Here is a 25,673-nt window from a genome sequence, read left to right as displayed (position 1 = left end):
GTCTTAATCTTTTAGATATACACATTCTTCATCTGAATGATTTACAGATAAAATGATATGGTGTTTGGTACTTGCTTTAAAATAAACTGGTGGGATATCTAAAAGGGACACCCTTTAGATTCAATATTCAAATAGGATGAAAGTTAAGGATGGAAAAGATACACCATGCAAACAGTAGCCAAAAAGAGAGCTGGGGTGGCTATAGTATTATCAAACAAAATGGACTCTAAGACTGAACTTACTATTAATGACTAAGGAGGATATTTTGCAATGACAAAAGGCCAATCCATCAGGAAGACATAAAAGTTATAAAAATATATGCACCTAACAAGCCTGGCAGGCTACAGTCCATAGGTTCGCAAAGAATCAGACATGACTGAGTGACTAAAAAGACGAGGATGCGTCTAACAACAGATCCTCAAAAACATGAAGAAAAAAAAAAACCCTGATAGAACTGGAATGAGAAATAGATAATTCAACAGTAATAGTTGGGGCCTTCAGTACTCCACTTTCAATAATGGATAAAATAAAGAAGATCAACAAAAGAAGTAAATTTGAACAACAATCTAAAACAATAGACCTAATAGATACCTATAGAGCATTATAGCTAATGAAAATAAAATACATGTTCTTTCCAAGTGCACATAGAACATCTTGAGAATTTGGTTGGGACTTGAAAGTGTTTTCTGAGCCTGGCATAACTTGAGGCCAATTTTCCTGAATTAATCAGCCACTGAAATCCCTCCTGATTAAGGACAGGATAGGACACAGTGTTTGGGCTCAGAGCCTGCTGCATTGGTTAGAGTTCTTAATTATACTTACAGAAGTGGGTAGCTTTGTGCTTAAGAAGATGGGCTCAGGGCAGTGGTCTGGATCCGATTCCTGGGTCTGCCACTTACTGGGTCTCTGAACATAAGCAAATTGCTTAACCTCTTTGTGCCTTGATTTTTTTCGCTTGTAGGATAAACAGTGATATTAATATTGACATCTTAATATTTGTTAATAGTTGTTAGGATTAAATTTAAAAATCTATGTCAAGCATATACAACCATGCATGGAACCTAGTAAACATTAAACAAGTGTTAGCTATTATTATGAATGACTGGGTTACAGGTAACAGAAATTCAACACAACTAGATTAGGGAAGACGGAGGGATTTATTGACTCTTGTAACTGACACTATAAGAAACCAAGCATTTATAAGTCAGTTTATTTTCAGGAATATCTCGAGGCTTCACCTTCTTCTGTGTTGGTTCACTTCTCAGGCAGGTTTTCCACAAGGTGGCCATCTGCTTCTCTGTGCTCACATCCTACTTTCTGAGCAATGCCAGCAGAAGACAGAGCTCCTTTTATCTTGAAGCTCCAGCAAAGGCTTTGGAGTTGGCTTTTACTGGCCTGGCTGGTGTTTCCAGCCCAGCAGTGATCTGATTACTGTGGCCAGGGGAACTCAGAGCTGTCATTGGCCAGTCCTGAGTCCCATGTAACCTTTACAGCTGAACCACATGATCTGAGGTTGGGTGGGGGGAGAGTCCCAGAAAAGAATGAGATATTTTTATCAGAAGAAAAATAAGGATGCTGGGCAAGTAGAAAGCCATTTCTATTACACCTGCAGAAGTAGCAAAGTGGAGAAGGGCTGTGGAAGAAGGGAGGAGCCTGTGCCAGGTGGTGAAGCTACTAGCGGCATGAGAACGTGTCACAGAAGCTGGTGAAATATTTCCCAAATTGAGTTCCACTGAGTGCCAGTTCAGACAAGCATTAATAGACATTCCTGTGAGACAGGTTCTATGGAGGAGGAAGTTTGGGAAATGCCAGGTGTCTTCACTACAAAATTCTCCCTGCTTTTAACACACCTCTGTATTTGATGATTCTGCAGGATCAAGATACAGATCTGAGATTCCGGAACCACGGAACCCTTATTCAGTGAAGCATTTTGTAGGATCACAATCTGTGGAACACAATTTGGGAAGCATGGTAGAATAGGATGGTGATGAGGTTGGGAAATGGCAGGAGCAAGAGACTTCCCTGAATGTTCATAGGAGGACAATGGCCTGCAGGTGACTGTAGGTGGTGAGGAGTGAACCTCTCCTCCTCATGCCTGGAGTCAGAAAATTCTCTCTTGGTCCAAAGGGGAAACCAAGATCAGACCGTTTTGTCTCTAACTAAGTTCACCCTCACCCAGAGAACACACCCTCCCCATATGTCAGGAAACAAATGCAGAAGCCTGATGCAGGTTCTCGCCCCTTTAGATTCAGCTGAGAACAATGGGAAGGAGCCTCATTCCTGGGGAGAGCAAAGAGTTACTAGACTTACTCCTCCAGGCAGGGTGTGGTGCGCAGAGATGATGGGGCCTGATCTTGGAAGGTCTCTGCAGGGCAAGGTCTGTGTCCTCCATGTGTGCTCACAGGCAGGAGAGAACGTCCATCAATGGGTGTAATTAACAGAAGCATCTCAGACAGCATTGTGTGGCCTGGAGAAGGCTTTCTTTTATGGGACTACCGGGGAGTAAGCATGTTCTCAGGGAGATAGCCAAGTCTTCGCAAGCTTGAGTACCAAGGAGTCAGCCCCCTAGAATCCTTTTGAGTTATGTCACTGCAATCCTAATGCACTCTTACCATCCTATGGTAGCTTTTGCATGGGAATTAATCCCACTGTACTCTAACAGAGCTATGCATTCTTCTTTATGACTTGAGACTAAAGGTTTCAACCTATACACGGGATAGACTGGTGACCTAAAGGGAGACATCTCTTGAAGGTGGCATTTGTCCAGAGGGCCATTCCCCCACAGAAAGGGACCCCTACCACCACTTACCCCTCAGTGCTGTCGTGAAAGTCAATTGCTACTGTTAATCATTTCAGTTTTAGGGACATTTATGGAACAGACTTCCCTGGTGGCTCAGATGGTAAAGTGTCTGCCTACAATGCAGGAGACCCGGATTTGATCCCTGCATTGGGAAGATCCTCTGGAGAAGGAAATGGTGACCCACTCCAGTACTCTTGCCTGGAAAATCCCATGGATGGAGGAGTGTGGTAGGCTATAGTCCATGGTGTCCCAACGAGTCAGACACAACTGAGCAAATTCACTTTCACTTCACTTTTCATGGACTAGGCACCAAGTTTTCAGTGGGCTTTCATTGTTTCTGTTGGTTCATGAGAATTTATTTATAACTGAGGAAATGGAGATTCAGAGGTTAGAAAATTTTCCTGGAGTCATACAGATGGTAAGTGGCAGAGCTAGGGTTCAAATGCAGGTCTATCTGATGCCAGCGACTGTGCACTTATGCTAGGCAACTGGCAAGAATACTAGAGCGGGTTGCCATTTCCTTCTCCAGGGGATTTTCCTGACCCAGGGATTGAACCTAGATCTCCTGCATTGCAAGTGGTTCTTTACCATCTGAGCCACCAGAGAAGCCCACAGAAGTGCTTAGAGAACATGAAACGATGATGCTCTTATGATTTACACACAGGGTGATTTGAGTTTGATGTTTATCTGGGGGAGGAGCATTCACTGCTGTTCTTCTTAAGAGGCAGGATATGTTCTGGGACTTGGGTCCTGGGATTCTCTTCATATTTTCTCTGTCAATGTCCTCTGGGACTCAGGAGCCATGGTTTTGAAGCTACTCCTGCCAGTTAGCTCTTGGTCATAAATGGGCATCAGCTGTAAATCAGTAGAATGTTCTGTCATTGGCTCTAAGCAGCAAATGAGATAATTAGGTCTTGCAAAGCTAGTCATCTGTCATCTCATTTCCATGTTTGATGGCGTTCCTAAATATTGGTACTATTTGTCAAATACTCCCTTGTGCTCCTTTTGAAGGAGTTTTGCTCTAAAAGGGAGGAAGAGAAGTGAGGTGGTACCTGAAGGGAAAATTGAGATTAGGAGAGGCTGTTCTTTGTTTTTAAATCAATGAACGAATGAATGAATGACTAAACACATAAATAATAAGAGCATGTTAGTATGCCGTTAGTATCAGTAGTGAGGAGGCATGTGATGAAATGAGAAGATGACTGAAGCTATGTCCTCAAGTAGACGAGATGGGGATAGATTTAAAACACAGATGGAAGGACTTGCTGTAATCAGACATTTGGCTGGAATCCAGATATCCCATACTTACAGAATCCTCCAGGCCATAGCGGGGAGGCTGTGGGTCTTGGGGAAGAGACTTGGACTTAGCCAGGAGGACTGATTTCCAATGGCCCCATGCTTCCTCCAGAGGGTCCTGGAACAGGGTGGATAACTTCTATGAGCTTTGGTTTTGGTCTCCTTGTAAGATGAGGATGATTTTGCATACTCTGCAGAGTTGCAGCAAGTATTAAACAAGGTAATGTAAGAAGAACCCTTGGCATGGAAAATAAAAGTTATTTCAATTCTATCACTGAGACATAACTGTATTTACCATTTTAATGTATTTTTGCACCTATCTTTTTCCCACTTAATATAAACACATGCTTACAAATACTATTGTTCTTTACATACTCTTCTATAACATGCTTTTAGCACTTAAATATATTGAGGACAATTTTCCACAACAATTTTTCTATAACATCATGTTTTAAATATATGCAGATCATTACAGTAGGTGGATGTACCGTACGGTATTTTAACCAGTTCCTGTTGTAGACATCATGGAAGTTGCTCCTTACTATTTTCTATCATAAATAACACTGTCAAAATTTCCTTTCATCTGTATTTTCACATACATCCATAGTTATTTCCCTACGGAAGTTTTCTGGCAGAGGAATTTCAGCTGACCTGTGGGCAAGCTCTTTCACATGGCTATAGAGAGAGGAGGAGGATTTTAGGGGACAGCACAGACAGGCAGTGAAGTGTGATACCTGAAGGGTGCTGATTAATGGCTTGCTGTCATTCAGGAAGCAGGGCTCTGGGGGCCTGAGATCAATCTCTAGATGTGATCTGTCTCCTTAAACAATTTAATTGCTGCCCCTGTTGAAGACATGAAGGCAAGCTTACCAAATATGAGGATGTTGTGAAGGATATGTTGAATGTTGGAATCAAGATGCAAAGGAGACCCTGAATGGCAGGAAGAACGGGCTGAAGCAAACAGGAGAGACTGAATCGGGAAAACTGCAGTGCCTTAACAATGATAAATCTAGACTATGCACATCAGGGCTAGAGTGGAGCTGGATGAACGCCAGGTCATGCCAAAAAGACATGGGAATTGAAGTCACGTGGTTGACCCCAAAACTCACAAAACAATCCAATAAATATCAGGTGGTTTTGGTATGAGTACAGTGTCTAGACCTTGTGTCAGTGGAATGTTGATAAGCTGGAGCTCAGCAGAAAAAAAAAGCGGTCAGGCTGGTGAATGATCTAGACCATAACTCTTCCATAGAAATACTGCTGTTGTTCCATCACTAAGTCATGTCCAACTCTTTGTGACCCCATGAACTGCAGCATGCCATGCTTCCCAGTCCTTCACTATCTCCCAGAGTTTGCTCAAATTCATGTCCATTGAGTCAGTAATGTCATCCAGCCATCTCATCCTCACTCACCTCCTTCTCTTGCCTGCAATCCTTTCCAGCATCAAGGTCTTTTCCAACAAGATGGCTTTACAATGTGGGCCATATCGATCTATCTATCTAAAATTAAAAAAATTTCTAGTAGCCAGTACAATATTTTAGATAACTCAGTCTATCCAAAATATTATCATTTCAGCATATAATCAATACAAACAAATTACTGAGATATTACATTCTCTTTTTTTCCCCTATGCACTAAGTCTTTGAAATCCAGTGTGTATCTTATACTTCCAGCACATCTCAGTTCAAGCTCTAAATTTTCAATGGTCAAAATGAAATATAGTTCACTGAAACAAAAAGTTGTATTTAGTGGAAAAATATTTTATACTGCTTTTGTTTTTTAATTTAAATTTAAATGATTAAAATTAAGCACAATAAAAATTGAGGTCCTCAGTTGCCCCAACAACACTTCAAATACTCAGTAACCTCATGTGGCCAGGGTCTATTGAAATTGGACAGGGAAGGTCTATGCCCTATGGTTGCTACTCAAAATGTGGTCCATGGACCAACAGCATTTGTGTCCTCTGGGAAGTGGTTAGAGATGCAGATGCTCAGGCTCCACCCAGAACTCCTGAGTCAAAATTTGCATTTCAGCAAATTCTCTGCATGATTCATGTGCTCACTTGAGAAGTAGTGTCAGGTGATGACTTGGGGAATGTATGAAGAAACCAGGAATGTTTCGCATGAGAAAAGGAAACTTCAGGAGACTATGATAATTTTCAAACATTTAAGGGCCTGTATGTGGAAAGTGGGGAAGATCAGGTGGAAGAACTGAGACCACAGGTGGAGGTGGGGCTGGGGTGGGAGAAAGGGAACTGAACGTTTTTAAGCTTCCATGGTTAATTTCACTTAATCCTCATAATGAAAGAACTGGAATTGGAGTTAACTCAGATAATCTGAGTTGAGATCTCATCATCACTAATCACTGTGCATCCTCAAGGAAAAATTACTTAGCCACTCTGAGCCTCAGTTTATTGTCTCTAAAATGGGAAAAATAACAATCCACATGCGAGGTCTAATGTGAAGACCGTGTAGGCAAGGACCATAGTCACTGTATTTACCACACCTTCCCTGGGCTCAGACATGGCATGGATTCAGTCTGCAATGAGGATTTCTTTATGAACTAGGCAGAGCTCTGGCGTGTGAAGGATGGCTGGTACTACTATTAGCAGGCTTGTGGTTTGGGGTGACAGATTGCGTTTTTTAGTAGACACAAATGAACCCTGCCCCCGTGTGTCTTTATCGCACCAAAAGCCCATTTTTTGTTTACAGCCCTGATTGATCTGGGTTGATCTATCTGCAAACCTTTTCATCAGGAGGGTGAAAATAGAAAACTGGGGAGGCGAGGTCAGGGCTCCTCCATCTTACCCTGCTCAATGGGTGGTGCTGGGTCTCTAGCCACATTACCTTAATGGGGGTAAAAGATGTCCAAAGAGTGGTACCGGGTCATCCTAGGATGGAGAGGAACTGGCCCATAAGAGTGTTTCTCAGCAAAAGATCTCACTGCTGCTGTGCAAACCACATCTGTGCTCTGTCAGGTAAACAAAGAATATCTGCAGCTCTCAGGCAGGCACTAACATTAGCCGAGTGAGGGCTCTTTGGGGACCGGGGAGAGTAGGCTCGCATTTGAAAATGAACCACTGTACGTGGATTTATAGCACTGCTTTTCTGATGAAGAGGGGGAAATATTTTTCTCTGGGAGATTAGAATTTACTAGTGGATTCAAGTGTAACTTTGGAGAGTGGCAGAGGTATTAGATGTGGCAGTATCACAGTATTGTTTTATTGGCAATTAGATTTCAAACTGGCACGAATGTATGAAAATAAGTCTCAATTATGGGCCTGCGAAGTTTCTCCACCATCTGTCAACAGTTTGCTCCTTATGCCACAACATGTGTACCTTTGGAGGGAAAATGATTTAATAGCCCAAGTCAAGAGGTACAGCTCACCAAATTATATTGGAGTTTATGGCCAAGGCCTGCATTTGTGATTTCTGATGCAGAGAAAGCAAACATGAACTTGTGTGCATACACACATACACACACACTCTTTAGGGGCTCACAGCTGTCAGAGATGGAAGATATTGTCAAAAGGAGTGAATTTAACTTTTGCATTTTATAATTGGGAAAAATCAAGTCCCAGAGAGGCCAGGGACTTATGCAATTGGTGCTGTGAGATGGGGCAGAGCTGGAATGATAACAATAGGATACTTAGGGATGGGGCAATGGTGGGTTAGTAAATGTGTAACAACCTCTGGGGAAATGAAAGCCCTGATGTGTAGCACCTGCCTATTCCCATGATGTAAGCACTTTCATGACGGCGATTTCATACTAACGTGATACCACTGAATGTGTAGTTTGGAAGGGATGTACGATTGCCTCTCACAAGCCAATTTCTGTGGCTCCAGTGTACCGTTGTGAAGGGGGATGGAGTTGCTTATAGATATTTGTGGTTTGCCTGTCCAGCATCTGTTTCCCTTTCCAGTAAGTGTACCCTCATTTTCCCTGAGGGTATCCACCTGTACCCTGCTTTCAGCCGATGGAGTTTGGTTAGGGTGACCCCATCACCAGCTCCAGGAGTGGCGTGACCCAGGCCTGGGCCAATTAGTGTAGTTCATCTCCCTGGACATTGATTGGTTCAGGGTTGGGCTTGTGGCCCAATTTGGCTCTGGGAGTCAGGCCCAGGACCTCTGTTTGAAGTGGTGGTCTTAGAGTTATGAAGGAGTAGCTTGTATTGAGTGGTGGTCCGTTTGCCACCATGAGAGAAGAGGCTGTCTGAGAATGAAGACAAACACAGAGGAGAACAGAGCTGAGAGACTAGAAAGAACAGGTCCTGAGTCTGTTGTTTGCTTCTGGGTCTATCTGAGCTTCAAGTGTAGTTCTGGACTTACTGAGAATCAATGAACATGTTTCATTTTTTAAAAAGTCTGTGCATTTATTATGTCAATTATGTCTCACTTTAAAAAATATATCCAGACAGAACCAGTTGTGAAGCAGGGCTCCTTCAGGTCTACTCACTTCTGGAGTAGAAGCTAAGTTCTTAGCTGCCTTTCCCAACCATGCCTTTTCTCCCTCTGTCCAAACTTCAGCAAGCATCCTTGTTCTGAAAAGGATTTGGGAAAACTGCATGGTTATTTATCAGGCATGCTGCGTCTGATGGGAAGAGTTCTAACTGACAAGTTTGTTCCTGAGAGCTATACTAGGGAATCTCTAGAGCCTTTTTGATCTGCAACTTATCTAGAGTTTGATCCATGAAGTCACAAGCCTTGTCTATCTTAGACATCATTGCTTTCACAAAACCCAGAATATGCCTGATGTGTGGGAAATGCTCAGTAAATATTAGTGGAATGTCTTGTATCAGGCAGGCTTTGCTGTGTTATGATGCTGTAACAAACAACCTCTAAACTCAATGGCTTATAACAACAAAGTTTTATCTTTCACTCAAAGTCTTTTATCATTTATGTTGGCTGCAGCTCTGCTCCATGTCTTTTTGTTTTAGGGTCCAGGCTGATGGAACAACAGCTCCCACTGGGAACATGAAAATCTCATGGCAGAGGGAAAAAGAGCAAAGGCAGAACACGTGATGACCCTTAAACTTTCTGCTTAGATAAGGTACTTGGTACTTCTTTTTATGTTCCATTGGTCAAAGCAAGTCACTTGGCGGGGAGATGTCCTCCAAAGCAAGACACTGCATACCATAGATATTGATAGAGATGAATAATCAATCCCCGTGTAGGTTGGGGAGTGAGTAATGGGGAATAATAATACAGGCAACCACACACTTAAAGGGAGAATGTGGGAATGCAGTTAGAACTAATCTTGTGAAACTGAACATTTGAGTATAGTCTGATCCAGCATTGGGCTTCCCTGATAGCTCACTGCTCCTGCAGTGCAGGAGACCCTGGTTTGATTCCTGGGTCAGGAAGATCTGCTGGAGAAGGGATAGACTACCCACTCCAGTATTCTTGGGCTTCCCTTGTGGCTCAGCTGGTAAAGAGCTGCCTGCAATGTGGGAGACCTGGGTTTGATCCCTGGGTTGGGAAGATCCCCTGGAGAAGGGAAAGGCTACCCACTCCAGTATTCTGGCCTAGAGAATTCAATGGACTGTATAGACAATCGGGTTGCAAAGAGTGGGACATGACTGACTTTCACTTTCTTTCACTTTGACCCAGCAATGCCCAGGGAGTTTCTTGCCTGTGGGTACCAGTGTTATAGGAATGTTTACAGGAGCATGTTTGGAATAGCAGAAAACTCCCAACTCAACTCAAATGTCTGTAGACAGATGAATGGATATATAAATTAGAATACATTTACTCAAAGCAATGTAATGCAGCAATGAAAGTGAATGAACCTCAGCTATTTGGAACAACATGAATACATCTTAGAAGCATATTAAGTTAAGTGAAATAAGAAGATACAGAGAATTTGATTCCAATTTTATAAATCATTCACATGAAAAAATTACACAAAAAGCAAATGAATGATAAACACAAAAATCAAGATTTGGCTGCTTTGAGTGGGGCAAAGTATGACAGCGGGATAGGCGGATACAACTTACTGCTGATGTTCTAGCTTTCAAATGGGGTGGTATATTGGGGGAGGTCATTTTCATATTGTGCATTTTAACATATTTGTTACATTCTTTTGTGTCTATCAAATATTATGTACAAAATGGAATTAGAAAAAAATGCAAAAATAACAGCTAGGAAAAGTAATAATTTTTGAAAAGATGAGTGGTTGTGGAAAAGTGCTGTCTTAAAAAGTGGGATCCCTAGAAGCAAATTTGGCAAATACATGTTGGGGCAGAATTCCGGGACCAGGATAGAAGGTGGGTCCTCTCAGCACCAACCCTAGACTGTGGCAGTTCACACCGTCAGCCCTCCCCACGCCTGGGGGGTGACCTGTGTCCTCATTGGCCCCAATATCATGCTTTCTAGGCTGCTGCAGGGACTGAGATGCATGCAGGGACCCTGCCTATGGGCCCAGACATTCCAGGTCCACAAAGAAAGGTTCTCCACTGTGGATGAACACAATTGACGATTGGGTTTGTCCAACGGGGGTCCTGATTGAACTGTCCCTGAGTTTGGTCCTCTGTGGGTACATAGGGAAGTCTCCTTTTGGCCTTGTAAAGTAGAAGAGGCCACACCCAGATAGCTCTTGGTCACACCCATGCCACCCTGTCCACTCCGGTGACGCGGCATTCTGCTGGAAGAGTCCCTCATCGGGTCTCCAAGCTCAGGGCAGGAGAAGGAAGCTTCAGATTGGATATTATGGATCTCTGACAAAATAACTGAAGAGCACCTGCCCCAGATGCTTCAGCATCTTCCTAGTCAGAGCGAGTTACATTACTGAGGGGGATGCCTGCTGTGGTGACTCCAGGAGCCCAAGTGGCATCTGAGTCTCTTCCATCAGAGAGAGAAGGAGAAGGGTGCTATGGGGCAGCTTGGAGATGAGCCAGAACCGAAACCACAGCGCGGGTGAGACCTACCCAACATCTGCATGAGGGGAAGCCTGCCCACGCCAGCTCTGCTGAACTTCCTTGCCCACCTGTGGGGCACCTGCAAAAAGCTGCCAACTGCTCCCTTTTGGGGGCAGTGCCGACTTACCAATCTCTACATGCTCAGGCTCATTTAGCTCATTTTAGTTTGGTTGCTTCTGGTTGCAGGTAACAGAAATCCAAAAAAAAAAAAAGTAATTTTTGTCTATTTGCATTTATATAGGAGTAGATATAGCTTTAGGTGAAAGTTGGTCCAGGATTCAAACAAATATCACTGAGCCCTCTTTCTCTCTTTCATCTCTTCTTGGCTCAGTTTTCCAGTGTGGGCTTTATTTCAGAGAGACTTCTCACCACTTCCAGCCCTAGGGGTCTCCCAAGAGCTTCTGGGACTCCACTAAAGTCCAGCAAGAAAGAAGTAACTGCTCAGTCCCCATGCCCATTAGAAGCCCTGAGATTCATCCTGTTGGGGTCACATGCCCCTTCCAAGCCAATCACAGTGACTGGGGACTGATTGGTGTGGTCAGGTCACATGATCTCCTCAGGGCTGGGGATAAAGTCAGCATGCCCAGAACTTGCGGGTTTCAATAGAAATCCAGGACTGTGAGGAAGAAGGAAGGGGGACTGGGTGCTCAGAGAGTAATCCACAGCCACTTCTTATCTGCTGATGCTTGCTGTTGTTCAGTCAGCAAGTCAGTGATGCCATCCATCCAACCATCTCATCCTCTGTTGCCCTCTTTTCTCTCTGCCTTCAGTCTTTTCTGGCATCAGGGCCTTTTCCAATGAGTCAGCTGTTCATATTAGGTGGCCAAAGAACTGCTGATGCTTGTTAGTCATTTGGAGGAGCACTTTGCACCTTAAAGATAACGGTGGTTTATATGCCCCACGGATGTTAAAAAAGTATTTTTCTCTATGGTTGTTTGCCTTTTACATTTATGTTTTTTTAAACTTTTATTTTTAACCATGGTCATTTTCAAACACACACAAAAATCAGAGTGAATACAGTAATGAATGCATCTCTGTATCCATCAACCAGCTGCAACCATTGTCTTATGTTGATTTTTGTCTCTCAAAGTTTCAAATTTGTTCAGAGTTCAATCTTCATCTTTTCTATTGTGGCTCCTCCCAATATTTGTGATTGTTTTCAGAGGGAAACTAGATACATAGTCACCTACGTTTTTTCTAGGTTTGTTTTATTTGGATATATGCTGTGAAGTGAGACGCTAACAGGATTTTTCCCCAGGTATACAGTTTCCCCAGGTCTGTTTATTGAATCATCCATCCTGTTTTCACTGGTTTGTGAGGCATCCTTGATTTGATATTAAGTTCTCGCATGTACCAGTATCTGTTTCTGGCTACATATTCTGTTTTATTGACCTATGTGTTCTTGCACCAATATCAACATTTTAAATTTAATAGATGTATAAATAAGTTTTCGTATCCAGTATACCAAGTTCCACACTAGGTTTCTTTTTTCAGTATTTTCTTGCCCAACTTTATCTATTCATTCTTCCAGATGAAACATAGAAAGATTTTTCTAAGTTCAAAAAATAGTGGCCTTAGGATTTTGATTAGAATTGGTTAAAGTTCTGTGTAAAGTTGGAAAAAAGAACATTTTCTTCATAGTCAGTCTTCAAATGTATAAATATAGCACATCTTCCTATTTATTCAGGTCTTGTAAGCCCCTCTGTAAAAATGCATGGTGTTATCTCCTATGAGGGCCATTCCTGGGTTGATTATGTATTCTGCTTTGTTTATGGATGAGAGATTTAAAACTTCCCATTTTATTTTCTTTATTCATTCTCTCTAACTTTTTATTTCTATCAAGTCTGAGTCACTCTGAGAGGTTTAGACCATGCTTGCTAGGAACCCACCACCCAATCGGCCAGAGTTTATATTTGCTCTAGAAGTGGAGTCTCTGAGCCCCACATTACAGTGGAAAGAGCATGAGATCTGACCTCAAGACAGGCCTGAGCTCAGGCCCCTGCCTTGCCCTTTATCAGCTGTGCATCCTTAGGCAAATTGTCATTTTGCCTCTCCAAGTCTCATTTTCCTTACTGGCAAATGAATGTGGGTTGTTTCCTCCATTTTTAATCTATTTCCTTTTATTGTGTTTGTTTCCAAATTTCTCTTTCTTCTCCAGGGGAGGCTAAACTTTCTGGGAACAGAGTTATGCCTCCTCCATGGCTACAGGTGGAGACCGTAATCAGGTAACAGTGGATATTTGGTCCTGCCAGGCCATACTGACTTCAGCGTCCAGCCCAGGGACACCATTTTGGTTCATTTGAAATAGAAGATACTTCATTTATTTATTTTTATTTTTAGTATGAGGAAAATTGCTTTACAATGTTGTGTTGGTTTCTGCCATATAACATGAATCGGCCATAAATACATATATATACATATAAAAATGTATATATATCCCCTCCCCCTTGAGCCTCCCTCCCACCCCCGATCCCCATCCCACCTCTCTAGGTCATCACAGAACCCCAAGATGAGCTCTTTATGTTATATAGCAGCTTCCCATTAGTTGTCTGTTTCACCCATGGTAGTGTATATATTTCAATGCTACTCTTTGAGTTTGTCCTACCCTTTCCTTCTCCCACTATGTGCACAAGTCTCTACATCTGCATCTCTCTAAATAAAGGATACTTTGAAATAACCTGGAGCCCTCACCTGGATTATGGTTCTTTAATAAAACTTTGAAATATGGATAATAGTTTTCAAGAGTAAAATAGATGAGGTTTATTGAGATCTTAGCATGCGCCAGGCACTAGGTGATCACGGTCCAGGTGTGATCTCATGAGACTACACAGTACTCTGGTGAGGAAGGTATAATCCCCATCTTAGTTCAGAGATGCTAAGAAACAAAGATCATGCAGCCCAAGTATGGTGCTACTGAGACTCAGACCAACTCAGTACCCTGAACCTGCATACCCTATCATCTTCCCAACCACAATCAAGTGGTGTGTTAACAGTGCCTCAGGCCTATGGAGGTAGCCCTCTGGTGATCTAGGTCTTGCTTTTAGCAAAGTAATGAAGTCAGGGAGCCATTGATCATGTTAGTTGCCTTCTCTTTCTCCTTATATTTTAAGCATCCCCAGAAAAAGACTCTGATCAATGCTTCTCACTATGGTGTTGAATTCTTACTCATCCAGTCTTTGCCACCCCTTGCTCTCCTGACTCGTGAGTGGCAGGGCAGCAAGGCCTTGTAGGACTGCTGGGTGGCAGAGAGGGTATGGAACATGAAAGGGGCACAGAGCATGGAGGTGGAGGACCCACGGCCTGGCAGGATGGCAGTGGGGAAGAGCTCTGGATGGATTTGTGCACGGGTGTGGGGTTGCATGGGAGAGAGAATGTAGGCATGTGGGAGTATGTGCTTATGTGTGTGAGTCTGTGCATGCATGTTTGACTACATATGGGTGTTAGCTTAAGCACATGTGCACATACAGTTATGTTTATCTTTGTGCATGAGTGTATACGTGTGTGACTACATATTGGTGTGTATGTATGTTTGTGTATGTGTGTGCAATTGTCATTTGTGTACATTTATGTGTGCACATGTAGGGGAGGATGTGTATATCTTTATCTGTGTCAAATGCCATGGGTATGTGTGCATGGGTGGGTGTCATTATGTGTGTGTGTATAATTGTGTGTGCACTTGTACGTGTGTGAGAGTGTGTGAGTGTACGTACAGCAGGGCCCTGGACTGCAGAGCTGGGTACCTTTCCTTCACTCTTGACAGATGGTCCAGCTAATGAGGGCCCCTCTGCCACCTGCCTGTGTGCCCCCCTCCCCAGGGCCTTGCTCCCTCCCTCGAGTCCTGCTGCCTTCCTGTGGCTGTTTCTCCTCTCCCCGCCCCCTCCCTGACATGTGGGCCTTTTTGGCCACTGTGTGGGGTAGGTGGGATTAGGACACAGCTGACAGCAAGGCTGCCCTGGCCTGAGCCTATGATGACAGGGCCAGGAGGCAGGCAGCGCTGAGAGTGTATGTGCATGTGCCTATGCATATGCATGTGTGTGTATGTGTGTTTGTGTATGTGTGTGTGTGTGTGTGTGTGTGTGTGTGTGTGTGCGCGCATGTGGTGGTTACCATGGCAGGGAGGCAAAGCCCAGGCAGCCCTCACCAGTGCCTGGCCTCATCCGCAGGGTGGGCAGGCAGCCCAGGGTAGAAAGGCCTGTGCTTTGCAGACAAAAATGCCAGATGGTGGGGGATTTGGGGGGGCCTTCCATGGCCTGACTGCCAAGGGCAAGGAGGTTTTCTGGAGCTCTGGAGAATGAGCTGGGGGGTTGCTTATGTGCTGCTGTGAGGTTTTTTTTGGTGAATATGTGTGTGTGTGTAGCCTTGTTTTTGCATATTTTAGAATATATTTCCCTTTTGGATTTCTATCAGTTTGCTAAAAAATTTGATCTTTAAGCTTTAGTTTTCTCTCTTTTTTTTGTATAAGGAGAGTACATGTTCCTGCAAGGAAGTCAAAACATCTCTTTTAAACAGAAAATATTTATTGATAAGCTAAAAAAGCAGCACCAAATAAGGCAGACATTTAGATTGGGTGTTTCAGTTGTGAGTGAGCCTTAAGGCCATGGCGAGTGGCTGGGTTTTGTTCAGGTTATGAATGGGTTTTGCCTCCTGCTGGCTGGTTTTCTAACTTTGTCTTTAATGCAAGTTTTCCTGGGTGGACCCACTCATTCTCAACGATGTGTACTACCTGGTCCTGTTGGAAAATGCAGAGCTTGCCCAGGTGCAGGCTCAGACAGGTGTGGGGATGGCTCTGCTCCTCCACCCTGCAAAGCAACATGGCCTCTCCATGGAGACCACCCCACGCACTGATCTCACTAGGATGGCCACACCTGAGCACACAACCGTGGGTAGAGACCAGCTTTTCTTTTCTTTTTGGAAAAGAGAAACAATATGGGAGAAAGATGATTTCATGTGAGTGAAGTATTTCCTGGCCCTCACACAGCCCAAGTGCTAATGTCTGCACAGGAGGGCGGTGCTCATGGGAGCCCTGGGGATGATGGGTGGACCTTCCAGTGGAGCTTGCCTTGGAAACAGGTCTTCGCAGCCTCAAGGAAATGGCCAGCTGTGTGCCTCTGGCTCTCCTGTTCCCTCATCACCAGGCTTAGAAACCCTCCATGGAGTCATGCTGAATAAAGTCCAGACTCCTTAACAGGGCACTGCAGGTGGTAAGCATAGCCTTCTTCCCAGGGCACCTTCTTTTTGTAGCTCATCTGTTGCTACAATGTTGATATCTTGCTCCAGGCTCTAAATGCCATTTTCTTCTTAAGTAATTTTCTTTCTTTCTTTCTCTTTGGCTGTGCTGGGTCTTCCTTGCTGTGTGGGCTTTTCTCTGGTTTTGGTGAGTGGGGGTCACTCTGTAGTTGTGGTGTGTGGGCTTCTCAGTGGTGGCTTCTTTTGTTGTGAAGCACGGGCTCTGGAGCACATGGGCTTCAGTAGTTGCGTCTCGCAGGCTCTAGAGCACAGGCTCAATAGTTGTGGCTCATGGGCTGAGTTGCCCCATGGCATGTGGGATCTTCCCGGATCAGGGACCGAATCCATATCTCCTGCATTGGCAGGTGGATTCTTTACCAATGAGCCATCAAGGAAGCCCTGCTTTTAATTTTTAAGCAGAAAAAAAATATGTATTAACATGCTATGAAAGCAGTACCAAATACGAACGAAGAAAATAAGACTATCACTCACGCTACCTCTCTCCCCAGGATGCCCTTCTTGCTCCTTTTCCTGCCTAAATCCCATCTGTCTTTCCGGGCTCAGCTAGCTGACACTTCCTCCTTCCTTTCCCTGTGCTCCTATGACATATCATAAACTAAGAAAAATCTCATGTGATTCCTGTCTAAAGTGGCTGCTTTCTTTTCTTGAGGTCGAGGGACTGTATTTAATCCTGACACCTAGCGAAGCTGCTGGCACGTAGGAGGTGCTCAGTTGGCTGAAGGAATAAACAGAAATGCAAGCACTGGCTTCCTTTTGAAATGTGTACCACTGAGAACACACACGATTCTGAACACCAATCTACTCACATCACCATCATCATTATTGTTATCGGGGTGTGTGTGTGTGTGTCTGTGGGTGTGTGTAATTGCATGTGTGGTGACACTGGTCCATTCAGTGGACACAAAAACAGAGTATTTACAAGTTTCACTCAGGAAATAAGAGATGATGAGCCAGAAATTGTTACTCATCCGCCCAATATCCACACAGTTTTTTCTTCCAGTGCTTTGTCTTAAGCATAGCCTTCATCAACGTCATCTTGCATATGAGCTCTCCCTCGCCATGATTATTATCAGCCTCTCTTCCACCTTCTGACACGCTCTTGATTGAACACATTTATAGCCTAGTGGGAAAGTTGGGCCAGTGATTCTGGGCCAAACATATGCTGGGTACTGAGGATGCAGAGATGAAAGAAGCAGGACCCCTCCAACAAGGAACTCACATCCTTGGAAGAGATCTGTACAGATACTGACAAAGCTTTGCTAATTCTTTAGTAGAAACAGGAAGAGATTCGCTTCTGAAGCATAGGGGAGAGAGATCTTCACATTGGAAAGTTCCTACTCATTCTGAAAGTTCCAGCTCATCTGCCCCCTACTCTAGAATGCCTTCCTGTCCAGAAATGTGGGGATTCAGATGTATAATTCAGCCCCTTCCCCCCACAACCCTCCCACCCCTGCTATATCACACACAGACATAGACAGACATTTGTGTATAGAGTCTTTCTCTAAGGGGGAGTAATTTCTCTCGCAAAAACACAAGCAACTTAAGATTTAAGATTAAATGTTGCTTTTAGATAATGTCCCTTGATTTTTCCCATGACTTGAGTTCAACTCTTCCATTGTGTTTCTTGATCCTCTTCCCTCTCTGCCTACTTTTTCTCTCTCTCTGGATCAACACCCCAAACTTCTTCATTTCTTGGGAGAACAAATGCTCTGTCCACAGCTGATAGCCCCTGGGATGTGCCTGGCTGGCCTTATGGCAGTTCGTGGCAGGCGTCTGCCCGGGGTGTCGGTGCTCATGGCACACTTTCTTGTTAGCTGTTTTGAATGTTACCCTGGCTTAGCTCCAGTCTTGGCTCTGGGACCCCCACTGCACATCAAGGACTTGGCTTGGCAATACTTTCCTGTCGGGTCCTCTGCCTGCTTTTGTGTTTTGTTAGGTGTGGGTGTATTGAGTAGGAGGAGCCTCTCCAAGCTACATCGACCTACTTCCCCTCACCCAGCTACTCCTGGGAATGATCTGCCCCCAGTGCTGTGAGGCGACACTCTCCCTCTGGGCTCACTCTCCTGGCTGCTAAACCAAATGGCTGGGAGCAGGCTTGCTCCTCAAACAGTGTGGGGACAGGGGGAGCACCGCCAATCCTCCAGTGGAAAATAAAAAGGTCAGGCAGTATTAATTCATCTGCACAACTCACTGGGCTTAAAAAGCACAGCCTGAAATGGCTTCTTGATTGAGAGAAGATGCTTCATTAATCTTGGCCCTCTCATTTAACAGTGTGAAGAATGGAGACTAATGGCTGGCATTTCAGTCTCATCGATGAGATGCAAACCCACAGACACTGGACTGTAATTGCAGAGAAATCACAAGAAGGAGAAGAGGAGTGAGCAGGCCAGGGAGATGAGCAGGGAACTCAGTATCCTGAGGTTGGTGGTGGTGGGGAAATGCGTGTGTATAAGTCCCTTCTTGTATATGTTGCCTGTTAATTCAATATCCTGAATCATCCTGGAGACAGTCCTCCAGGTCCTCAGTGTGAGAGCTCTGGCCTGGAAGTCAAGAGTCCTGGGTTTGAGTCTGGTTCCTCCACTGCCTGACTGGGTGAATGAAGCAGGTTGGTGCCCCTTGCTGTAAAATTCAGGGAGAGATGACTTCTCCGGTCCATCTCAGTGTTAGGCCCCTTGACTCTACTGCGTAGCTGTGACTGATACCACTTGGGTTAGGTCTTGTAGCCTAGGGTTGAAGGCAATGCCTCTGCCTTTGTGGGGTAGCCACACCTGCTCATGAGATCCAGTGTGCTAAGAGACCTACACAAAGAAGATGTCAGGAGGTTTATATACCAAAAGAGTGTAATTGAGGTAGAACTCTAATGGAGCAGGAGGGAAACCTCTTTGCATTTGGGTGTGGGAAGGATCCTAAAAGGCTTTCTGCAAGAAGAGGGCCTTATGGCTCAGGACAAGCTCTGGCAGGCAGAGAAGACAGAGGTGGAGTTTCGACTTCCAAGTATCAGATCTTGGGGCCCAAGGAAAACTATGTATTTTCTGTAGGTTTCTGGGATGAGGGAAAAGAAAGAACTGGCCTTGGCCTGATCACCTAAAAGGCACCCTCAGTAGCCTTTGAGCCACACCAAACCTTGTTTCACACTTCCCAGGTTTCCACCATGGGGCAACCATTCCTGGAGACATAAAAGATTTTTCTTGGTTGCTTACCCATGTTGTGACTTTGGACCAGTGGCATAGCTACTCTGAACCTTGTTTCCACATCAGTAAAATGTGGGTAATAGCATAGCTTGATAGGTAGATAGTTGGGATTATATGATTTAATATATATAAAATGTTTACCATGGTGTCTGGCATGGGATAAGAGCTCAAAAAAATTGTTGTTGTTTAATCACTAAGTCGTGTCAGATTCTTTTGCGACCCCATGGACTGTAGTGTGCCAGGCTCCTCTGTCCTTGGGATTTTCCAGGCAAGAATACTGGAGTGGGTTGCCATTTTAGCTGCTATCATATGGTTGTCTTAATGATATCATTCCTGAGTACCTACTGTCCCCAGGCACTGGGTACTACATTCTAATAGTAAGTAACACATTGTGAGAACAATTCTACATGGGAAGCATTGTTATCATCCCTTTTAGAGAAACCTGAGGCACAGAGATGTTAAGTAACTTCCTCAAGGTCACACAGGTAGTAAGTAGTAGAGGTATAATTTGATTCCAGGCGCTTATGCTGTAAACCACCCTGCTACCCCCTGCTACTAATTCTCTTGGAATTAGTATTATTATTTGGCTTTCAAAAATCAGGCTGCAGATCCTGCTGACCAGTGTGGGGAGAGGGATGAGTAGAGGAAGCAGTTTGAAATAGTTTCCTTGTTTCCAGCCAACCTAAGGAACTGAGAAGGGGATGGTGACTCCTGGGGGTAGAGAGATGATAATCCTGCATATACATAGAGGCAGGAGCTTGCTGTATGGGGGTGTGGTCAGACTGGGATGGTCTAGACTGGAACCTAGGTCAGAAGGCAGCATCTTAGAAATGTGGTTGAATGTGCTGAAGGATGAACTGGGGGGAGATCAAAGGCAAACTTATTGCATGTCTGTGAGGATTCATCTGTCCAGCTTTGGGGAGGTGGTGAGCAAATGTGATCAAATTGCCAACATCCGTTGGATCATAGAAAAAGCAGGAGAAATCCAGAAAAACATATTCTTCTGCTTCATTGACTATGTTAAAGCCTTTGACTGTTTGGCTCACAACAAACTGTGGAAAATTCTTCAAGAGATGGGAATACCAGACCACCTTACCTGCTTCCTGTGAAACCTGTATGCAGGTCAAGAAGCAACAGTTAGAACTGGACATGGAACAATGAAGCAGTTGAAATTGGGAAAGGAGTACATCAAAGCTATATATTGTCACCCTGCTTATTTTACTTACATGCAGAGTACATCATGTGAAATGCTGGGCTGGATGAAGCACCAGCTGGAATCAAGATTGCCAGGAGAAATATCAATAACCTCAGATATGCAGATGACACCACCCTTAAGGCAGAAAGTGAAGAGGAACTAAAGAGCCTCTTGATGAAGGTGAAAGATGAGAGTGAAATAGGTGGCTTAAAACTCAACATTTATAAAACGAAGATCGTGGCATCTGGTCCTATCACGTCATGGCAAATAGATGAGGAAACAATGGAAAGTGGCAGACTTTATTTTCTTGGGCTCCAAAATCAATGCAGATGGTGACTGCAGCCATGAAATTAAGACGCTTACTCCTTGGAAGAAAAGTTATGACAAACCTAGACAGCATATTAAAAAGCAGAGACATTACTTTGCTGCAAAAGGTCCATCTAGTCAAGGCTATGGTTTTTCCAGTGGCCATGTGTGGATGTGAGAGTTGGACCATAAAGAAAGCTGTCATTTAGTTGCTAAGTCGTGTCCAACTCTTGTGACCCCATGGACGGCAGCCTGTCAGGCTCCTCTGTCCATGGGGATTTTCCAAGCAAGAATACTGGAGTGGGTTGCCATTTCCTTCCCCAGGGGATCTTCCCGATCCAGGGATTGAACTTAGGTCTCCTGCACTGCAGGCAGATTCTTTACCAACTGAGCTATCAGGGAATTCTCTAGTAAGAAAGCTGATCACCAAAGAATTGATGCTTTTGAAATGTGGTATTGGAGAAGACTCTTGAGAGTCCCTTGGACTGCAAGGAGATTAAACCCGTCAATCCTAAAGGAAATCAGTCCTGAATATTCATTGGAAGGACTGATGCTGAAGCTGAAGCTCCAACACTTTGGTCACCTAATGAGAAGAACTGACTCATTGGAAAATACCCTGATCCTGGGCAAGAATGAAAACAGGAAGAGAAGGGAACGACAGGATAAGATGGTTTGATGGTATCACTGACTCAATGGATATGAATTTGAGCATGCTCCGGGAGTTGGTGATGGACAGGGAAGCCTGGTGTGCTGCAGTCCACTCAGACATGACTGAGTGACTGAACTGATGATGAGCAAATGTGATTCTTTGGTCCTTATAAGGTTATTGCCTCAGACTTGTGGAGCCATCCATCATCCCTTGGAGAGGGACTGGCTTGATATTTCCATGGACTCTTCCATGGAACATGAGGCCCTGGAGCTGTTTTCCTCAGAGTGTTTTGATTGAATCAGCTTTGAAAACTGCAGCTTTCTTCCATATAGTAGATATTATTGGGGTACCACTGTTTCCTGTGTACTCCCACATTTGCCAAGCCAGTGCACTGGGCTGGACTTCCAGCTATCAGCATCTGGATGAGCAGCCCCTCTGAAGTCTTTCTTCTTGCGCCTGGGAAACAAGAAGTACTGGACCTTTAATGACAATTAATGACACCGCTCCCTAGCCCAGCTCAGTGACTGGCCACAGCTGGGGTATAAATACCCCCAGCTCCCTCACTCCTGATGGGATAACTCTGAGGCACGTATTCCCCACCATGTCCCAAAGATCCCCAGTGGATGAAGCTCCTGCTGCCCACAGTGATAACTTACTTGGTAACTCCTCCTTCATGGCTGCCTTCCTTTTCTTATCTCACTTATTTTTTTAAAATAATATTTATTTATTTGGCTGCACCAGGTCTTAGTTGTGGCATGTACGCTACATAGCCCATGGGCTCAGTAGTTTCTGCGTGAGTTTAGTTGCTTAGAGTCATGTTGGGATCTTAGTTCCCTCACCGGGGGTCGACCCAGGTCCCCTACACTGCAAGGCAGATTCTTAACCACTGGACAACCAGGGAAGTCCCCCTATCTCATTTCTTTATTTCCCTACCAGGGTTCCCTGACATCACCTCCCAGATTTGCTGGCACTCAAATTCTTGTATCACAGCCTGCTTCTGGGGAAACCCAAGCTAAGATAGTTGCTCTTGGAGACTTCTACAGCATATTAAAGCATTCAAGTCTCTGAGTAATCTTGTAGTGAGACCTAACTAACTTAACCACAGTCTTTCCCAGACTTGTTTGACCAGAGGATTACTTTTTAACCTGGTACTCAGTAACCGCCCATGGAATGTTGCTTTGCAGCACACACTGGGGGAAACCATGATCTAACCCTACCTCACAGCTTAAGGCCGAGTTATCTGAGGCCCCAAGAGGGGAGTGAGTAGCTGAGCCTGTTCTTGGCAGAGCTGGGCTTAGGACTCACGGCCCCTCCACTCCTGGTCCAGGTGCATTTTCTGACTGCCGTCATTTCCTCCTCATCTGTGATATGCAGAGAATAACATTTCCTCCATAAGAGCTAATGTAACATGTGTGAAATCCAGAGTGAGCTGAAGAGGATTATGTAAATATGTGGAATGATTATTCTGACAGTGGGAGTGGGGGTGGAGAGCCCTAGACATAAGAACCAGGTTAGTTCAGTGGCTCAGGGGCATCTGAGTCATTCCCGGAGGAGACAAGGTGCCCGGAATTCTTAAACCCACCAGGCTTCCCGCAAGAACACTCCCCCCACCCTTCTCCACAACCTGTCAAACCCAAGGCTGACCAGAAATATCAGCTTGGAGGAAAGTCAGAAAATGGCTTGGAGAGGGCCAGCATCCATCTTGGAATGTACTTATCTCATTTTCACAGTCACCGGAGACAGCCAGGGAGGAGAACCAGATGTTCAAGCATCCCTTCCTTGCTCTCACTCACTTGCTCGCTCGCTCTATCTTTTTTGTAAATTGAATTTAAAGGACCTGTTTCTTAGCAACAGCAGCAGCCCGTGATTACAGAGTCCTCCTTGGCCATTTCAGTGCCCAAGGTTTCAGTAAGCAAATAAACCTCTCAGTACAGGCTGGGGACTGGGGGCAGATAGCAGGGCCGCAGTGGAAGCCAGCACATCTAGTGGTGTGTTTAGAGGGGTTCCCAGAGGACCCCAGGTGAAGGCAGGAGGGCCTGCAGAACCCTCTGTGGCTCCCAGGTACACATGATATGGCTTTGTGAAAAGAGCAGTAGATGAAATCTCAGGAAACGCAAGTCTGGCCCTAGCAACACTGCAGGGTTACTTTGGGCAAGCCATTGAATTTTTCTAAGCTTTGGCTTCTGCACCTGTCAGACTGGTGGTAACACCTTTCCAAGCTGAGGTGTGGAAGTGATCAGAGCATGCAGATGTCTGAAATGTGTGAGGAATGGTGATGGGTGTCAGGGGTTAGGAATGTTTCCTTCCTTGGCCTATAATGCTCTGCCCCCTATCGCTGGAGAAAGCAAACCAGGTCCTGAAAACTGTGAGATAACCTTCCCTCCTCCCCAGAACCTTGTCGATGTCTTCAGGCTTGTGGACATAAAAACTGTGGGGAGGAGGAGGTCCTGCCTGGCAAAGGGAAGAAGACCTCTTGGTGCAGTCCTGGTGATCAGAGCAATGACAGGTCTTTGGGGCCCCTTTGCTTATTTCATACCTTTCTGGTCCTTGTAGGCACTTGAATTTGAGATCTCTGCTTTATTGGCAATCCCTTGAACATTTATAAGATGGGAATGTTAATAAAATCTATCTAAAATAATGATTATTAGCTGCACTGCCTGGCTTGTAGGATCTTAGTTCCTTGACCAGAAATCCAACCTGTGCCCCTTGCAGTGGAAGCATGGAGTCCTAACCACTGGACTGCCAGGGAAGTCCCTAAAATAGTTATTATTAAGGTGAAATGATTTAATGCATGTAAAGTGCCCAGCACATGGCAGGGGTTGAAAAATTTTGGTTTTTGTCCCCCTAAAGCTTTCAAAACTTTGAGTCATTTCTTTAGTGGGTCAGCCATAGGAACCTAGAATGGTTCTTTCTAGAGACAACCTTTGTTTAGGCATGAAATCTTTCTGCCGTTCATTCATTCAGGCACTGCTGTGTCAGAGTTTGGTCTCTAAAGATCAAGTTCAAGTTCAAATCAACGTCAAGACTTGGCTGCTTAAGATGTGGGTGATCTTGACCAAGCACTTGACTTCTGAGCTGCCCTCTTCCATTCATTCATGCATGCATTTATTTTTTGCTAGGCATCATGGTACTTGGTGATGAGGCTTTAGTGATACATAAGACAGACAAAAGAAAGTCTTAGTCTTGTTTCCTAGATGCAGAGCCTGAAGAAGGGGTTCAAGTGCACGTGATTTATTAGGGAATGTTCTTAGGAAATACATTTAATGGAGGGAGTAAAGCAGGATAGAGAAAGAGAAAAAGCTGAGGTCAGATCTTGCCTCAATCTGATCCACAAGGAGGTGACTGGGTCCTGAATTGTAAACCACACTGTAAAGTGTTCCCTCCTTCAGGCAAGAGGAGCAACATTTTATACTTCCAGTTCAATCAGGCATTGGCTATGGACCAATGCTGGGGTTGTGTGATCTCTGGGCAAAGCAGCTCCTGTCAGCCAAGGACAGTTCTCTGGAGAAGGGAGGCAGCTGTGACTGTTAGCAGCCAACATTCACAGCAGTTGGGAGATGGGTGTCCTGGCCAGGTAAGAGCGTCTGTGCCGGGCACTGACTTTGTCTACCACAGCCCACCACTTGCACCCTGAGATCCTCTTGACTCTCATGTTCAGTTCATTCCACCTGGTGCCAGCTTCTCGAGAAATCCATGGCTGTAATTCCAGGGGAAACTTTTAAGAGGAGGATTAGTGAGACCTGCTACAGTTCCTATTGCCACAATCTCAAGGCCACAGTTGATCATCATTATCTTCCTCCTCTTCTATTTGCTTTCGATTCTTCTTATCCTTGGCTAGCACTTTTGCTGGTCTGGGTGGCTTGCCAGGTAGGGTGGCCCAGGCACTCATCTCTAAAGGAGTCTGAGTACCTGGTTACTATGCCATTCTCAGGATGTGGTTGGTGCACCTGCTACTTATACACAATACTAGGTATGGGAGTACCAGACACACTCCAGTGAATCACATGAGTTCCAAACACATTTCTCTATGTTCCCATTATATGGACGCAAGCTGCACATCTTTGTGATGACCA

At 44.6% G+C, this 25,673-nt stretch overlaps 1 long non-coding RNA gene across 3 annotated transcripts in view; it reads left to right on the top strand.

The window, feature by feature from the left end:
- Window positions 1-25,673, top strand: part of LOC122446507 — a 173,050-nt gene that overhangs the window by 31,742 nt on the left and 115,635 nt on the right. For all 3 annotated transcript variants that reach the window (XR_006270885.1, XR_006270887.1, XR_006270886.1), the window contains exons 2-3: window positions 9,033-9,145; window positions 18,531-18,679. This is a non-coding gene — a long non-coding RNA (uncharacterized LOC122446507). The remainder of the gene's footprint in view (window positions 1-9,032; window positions 9,146-18,530; window positions 18,680-25,673) is intronic.

This window comes from Cervus canadensis, chromosome 8 (genome assembly GCF_019320065.1).
Source record: "Cervus canadensis isolate Bull #8, Minnesota chromosome 8, ASM1932006v1, whole genome shotgun sequence".
Taxonomy (NCBI): Eukaryota; Metazoa; Chordata; class Mammalia; order Artiodactyla; family Cervidae; genus Cervus; species Cervus canadensis.
Note: the sequence above shows the minus strand (reverse complement) of the source record. Positions and strands in the feature narration are given on the sequence as shown.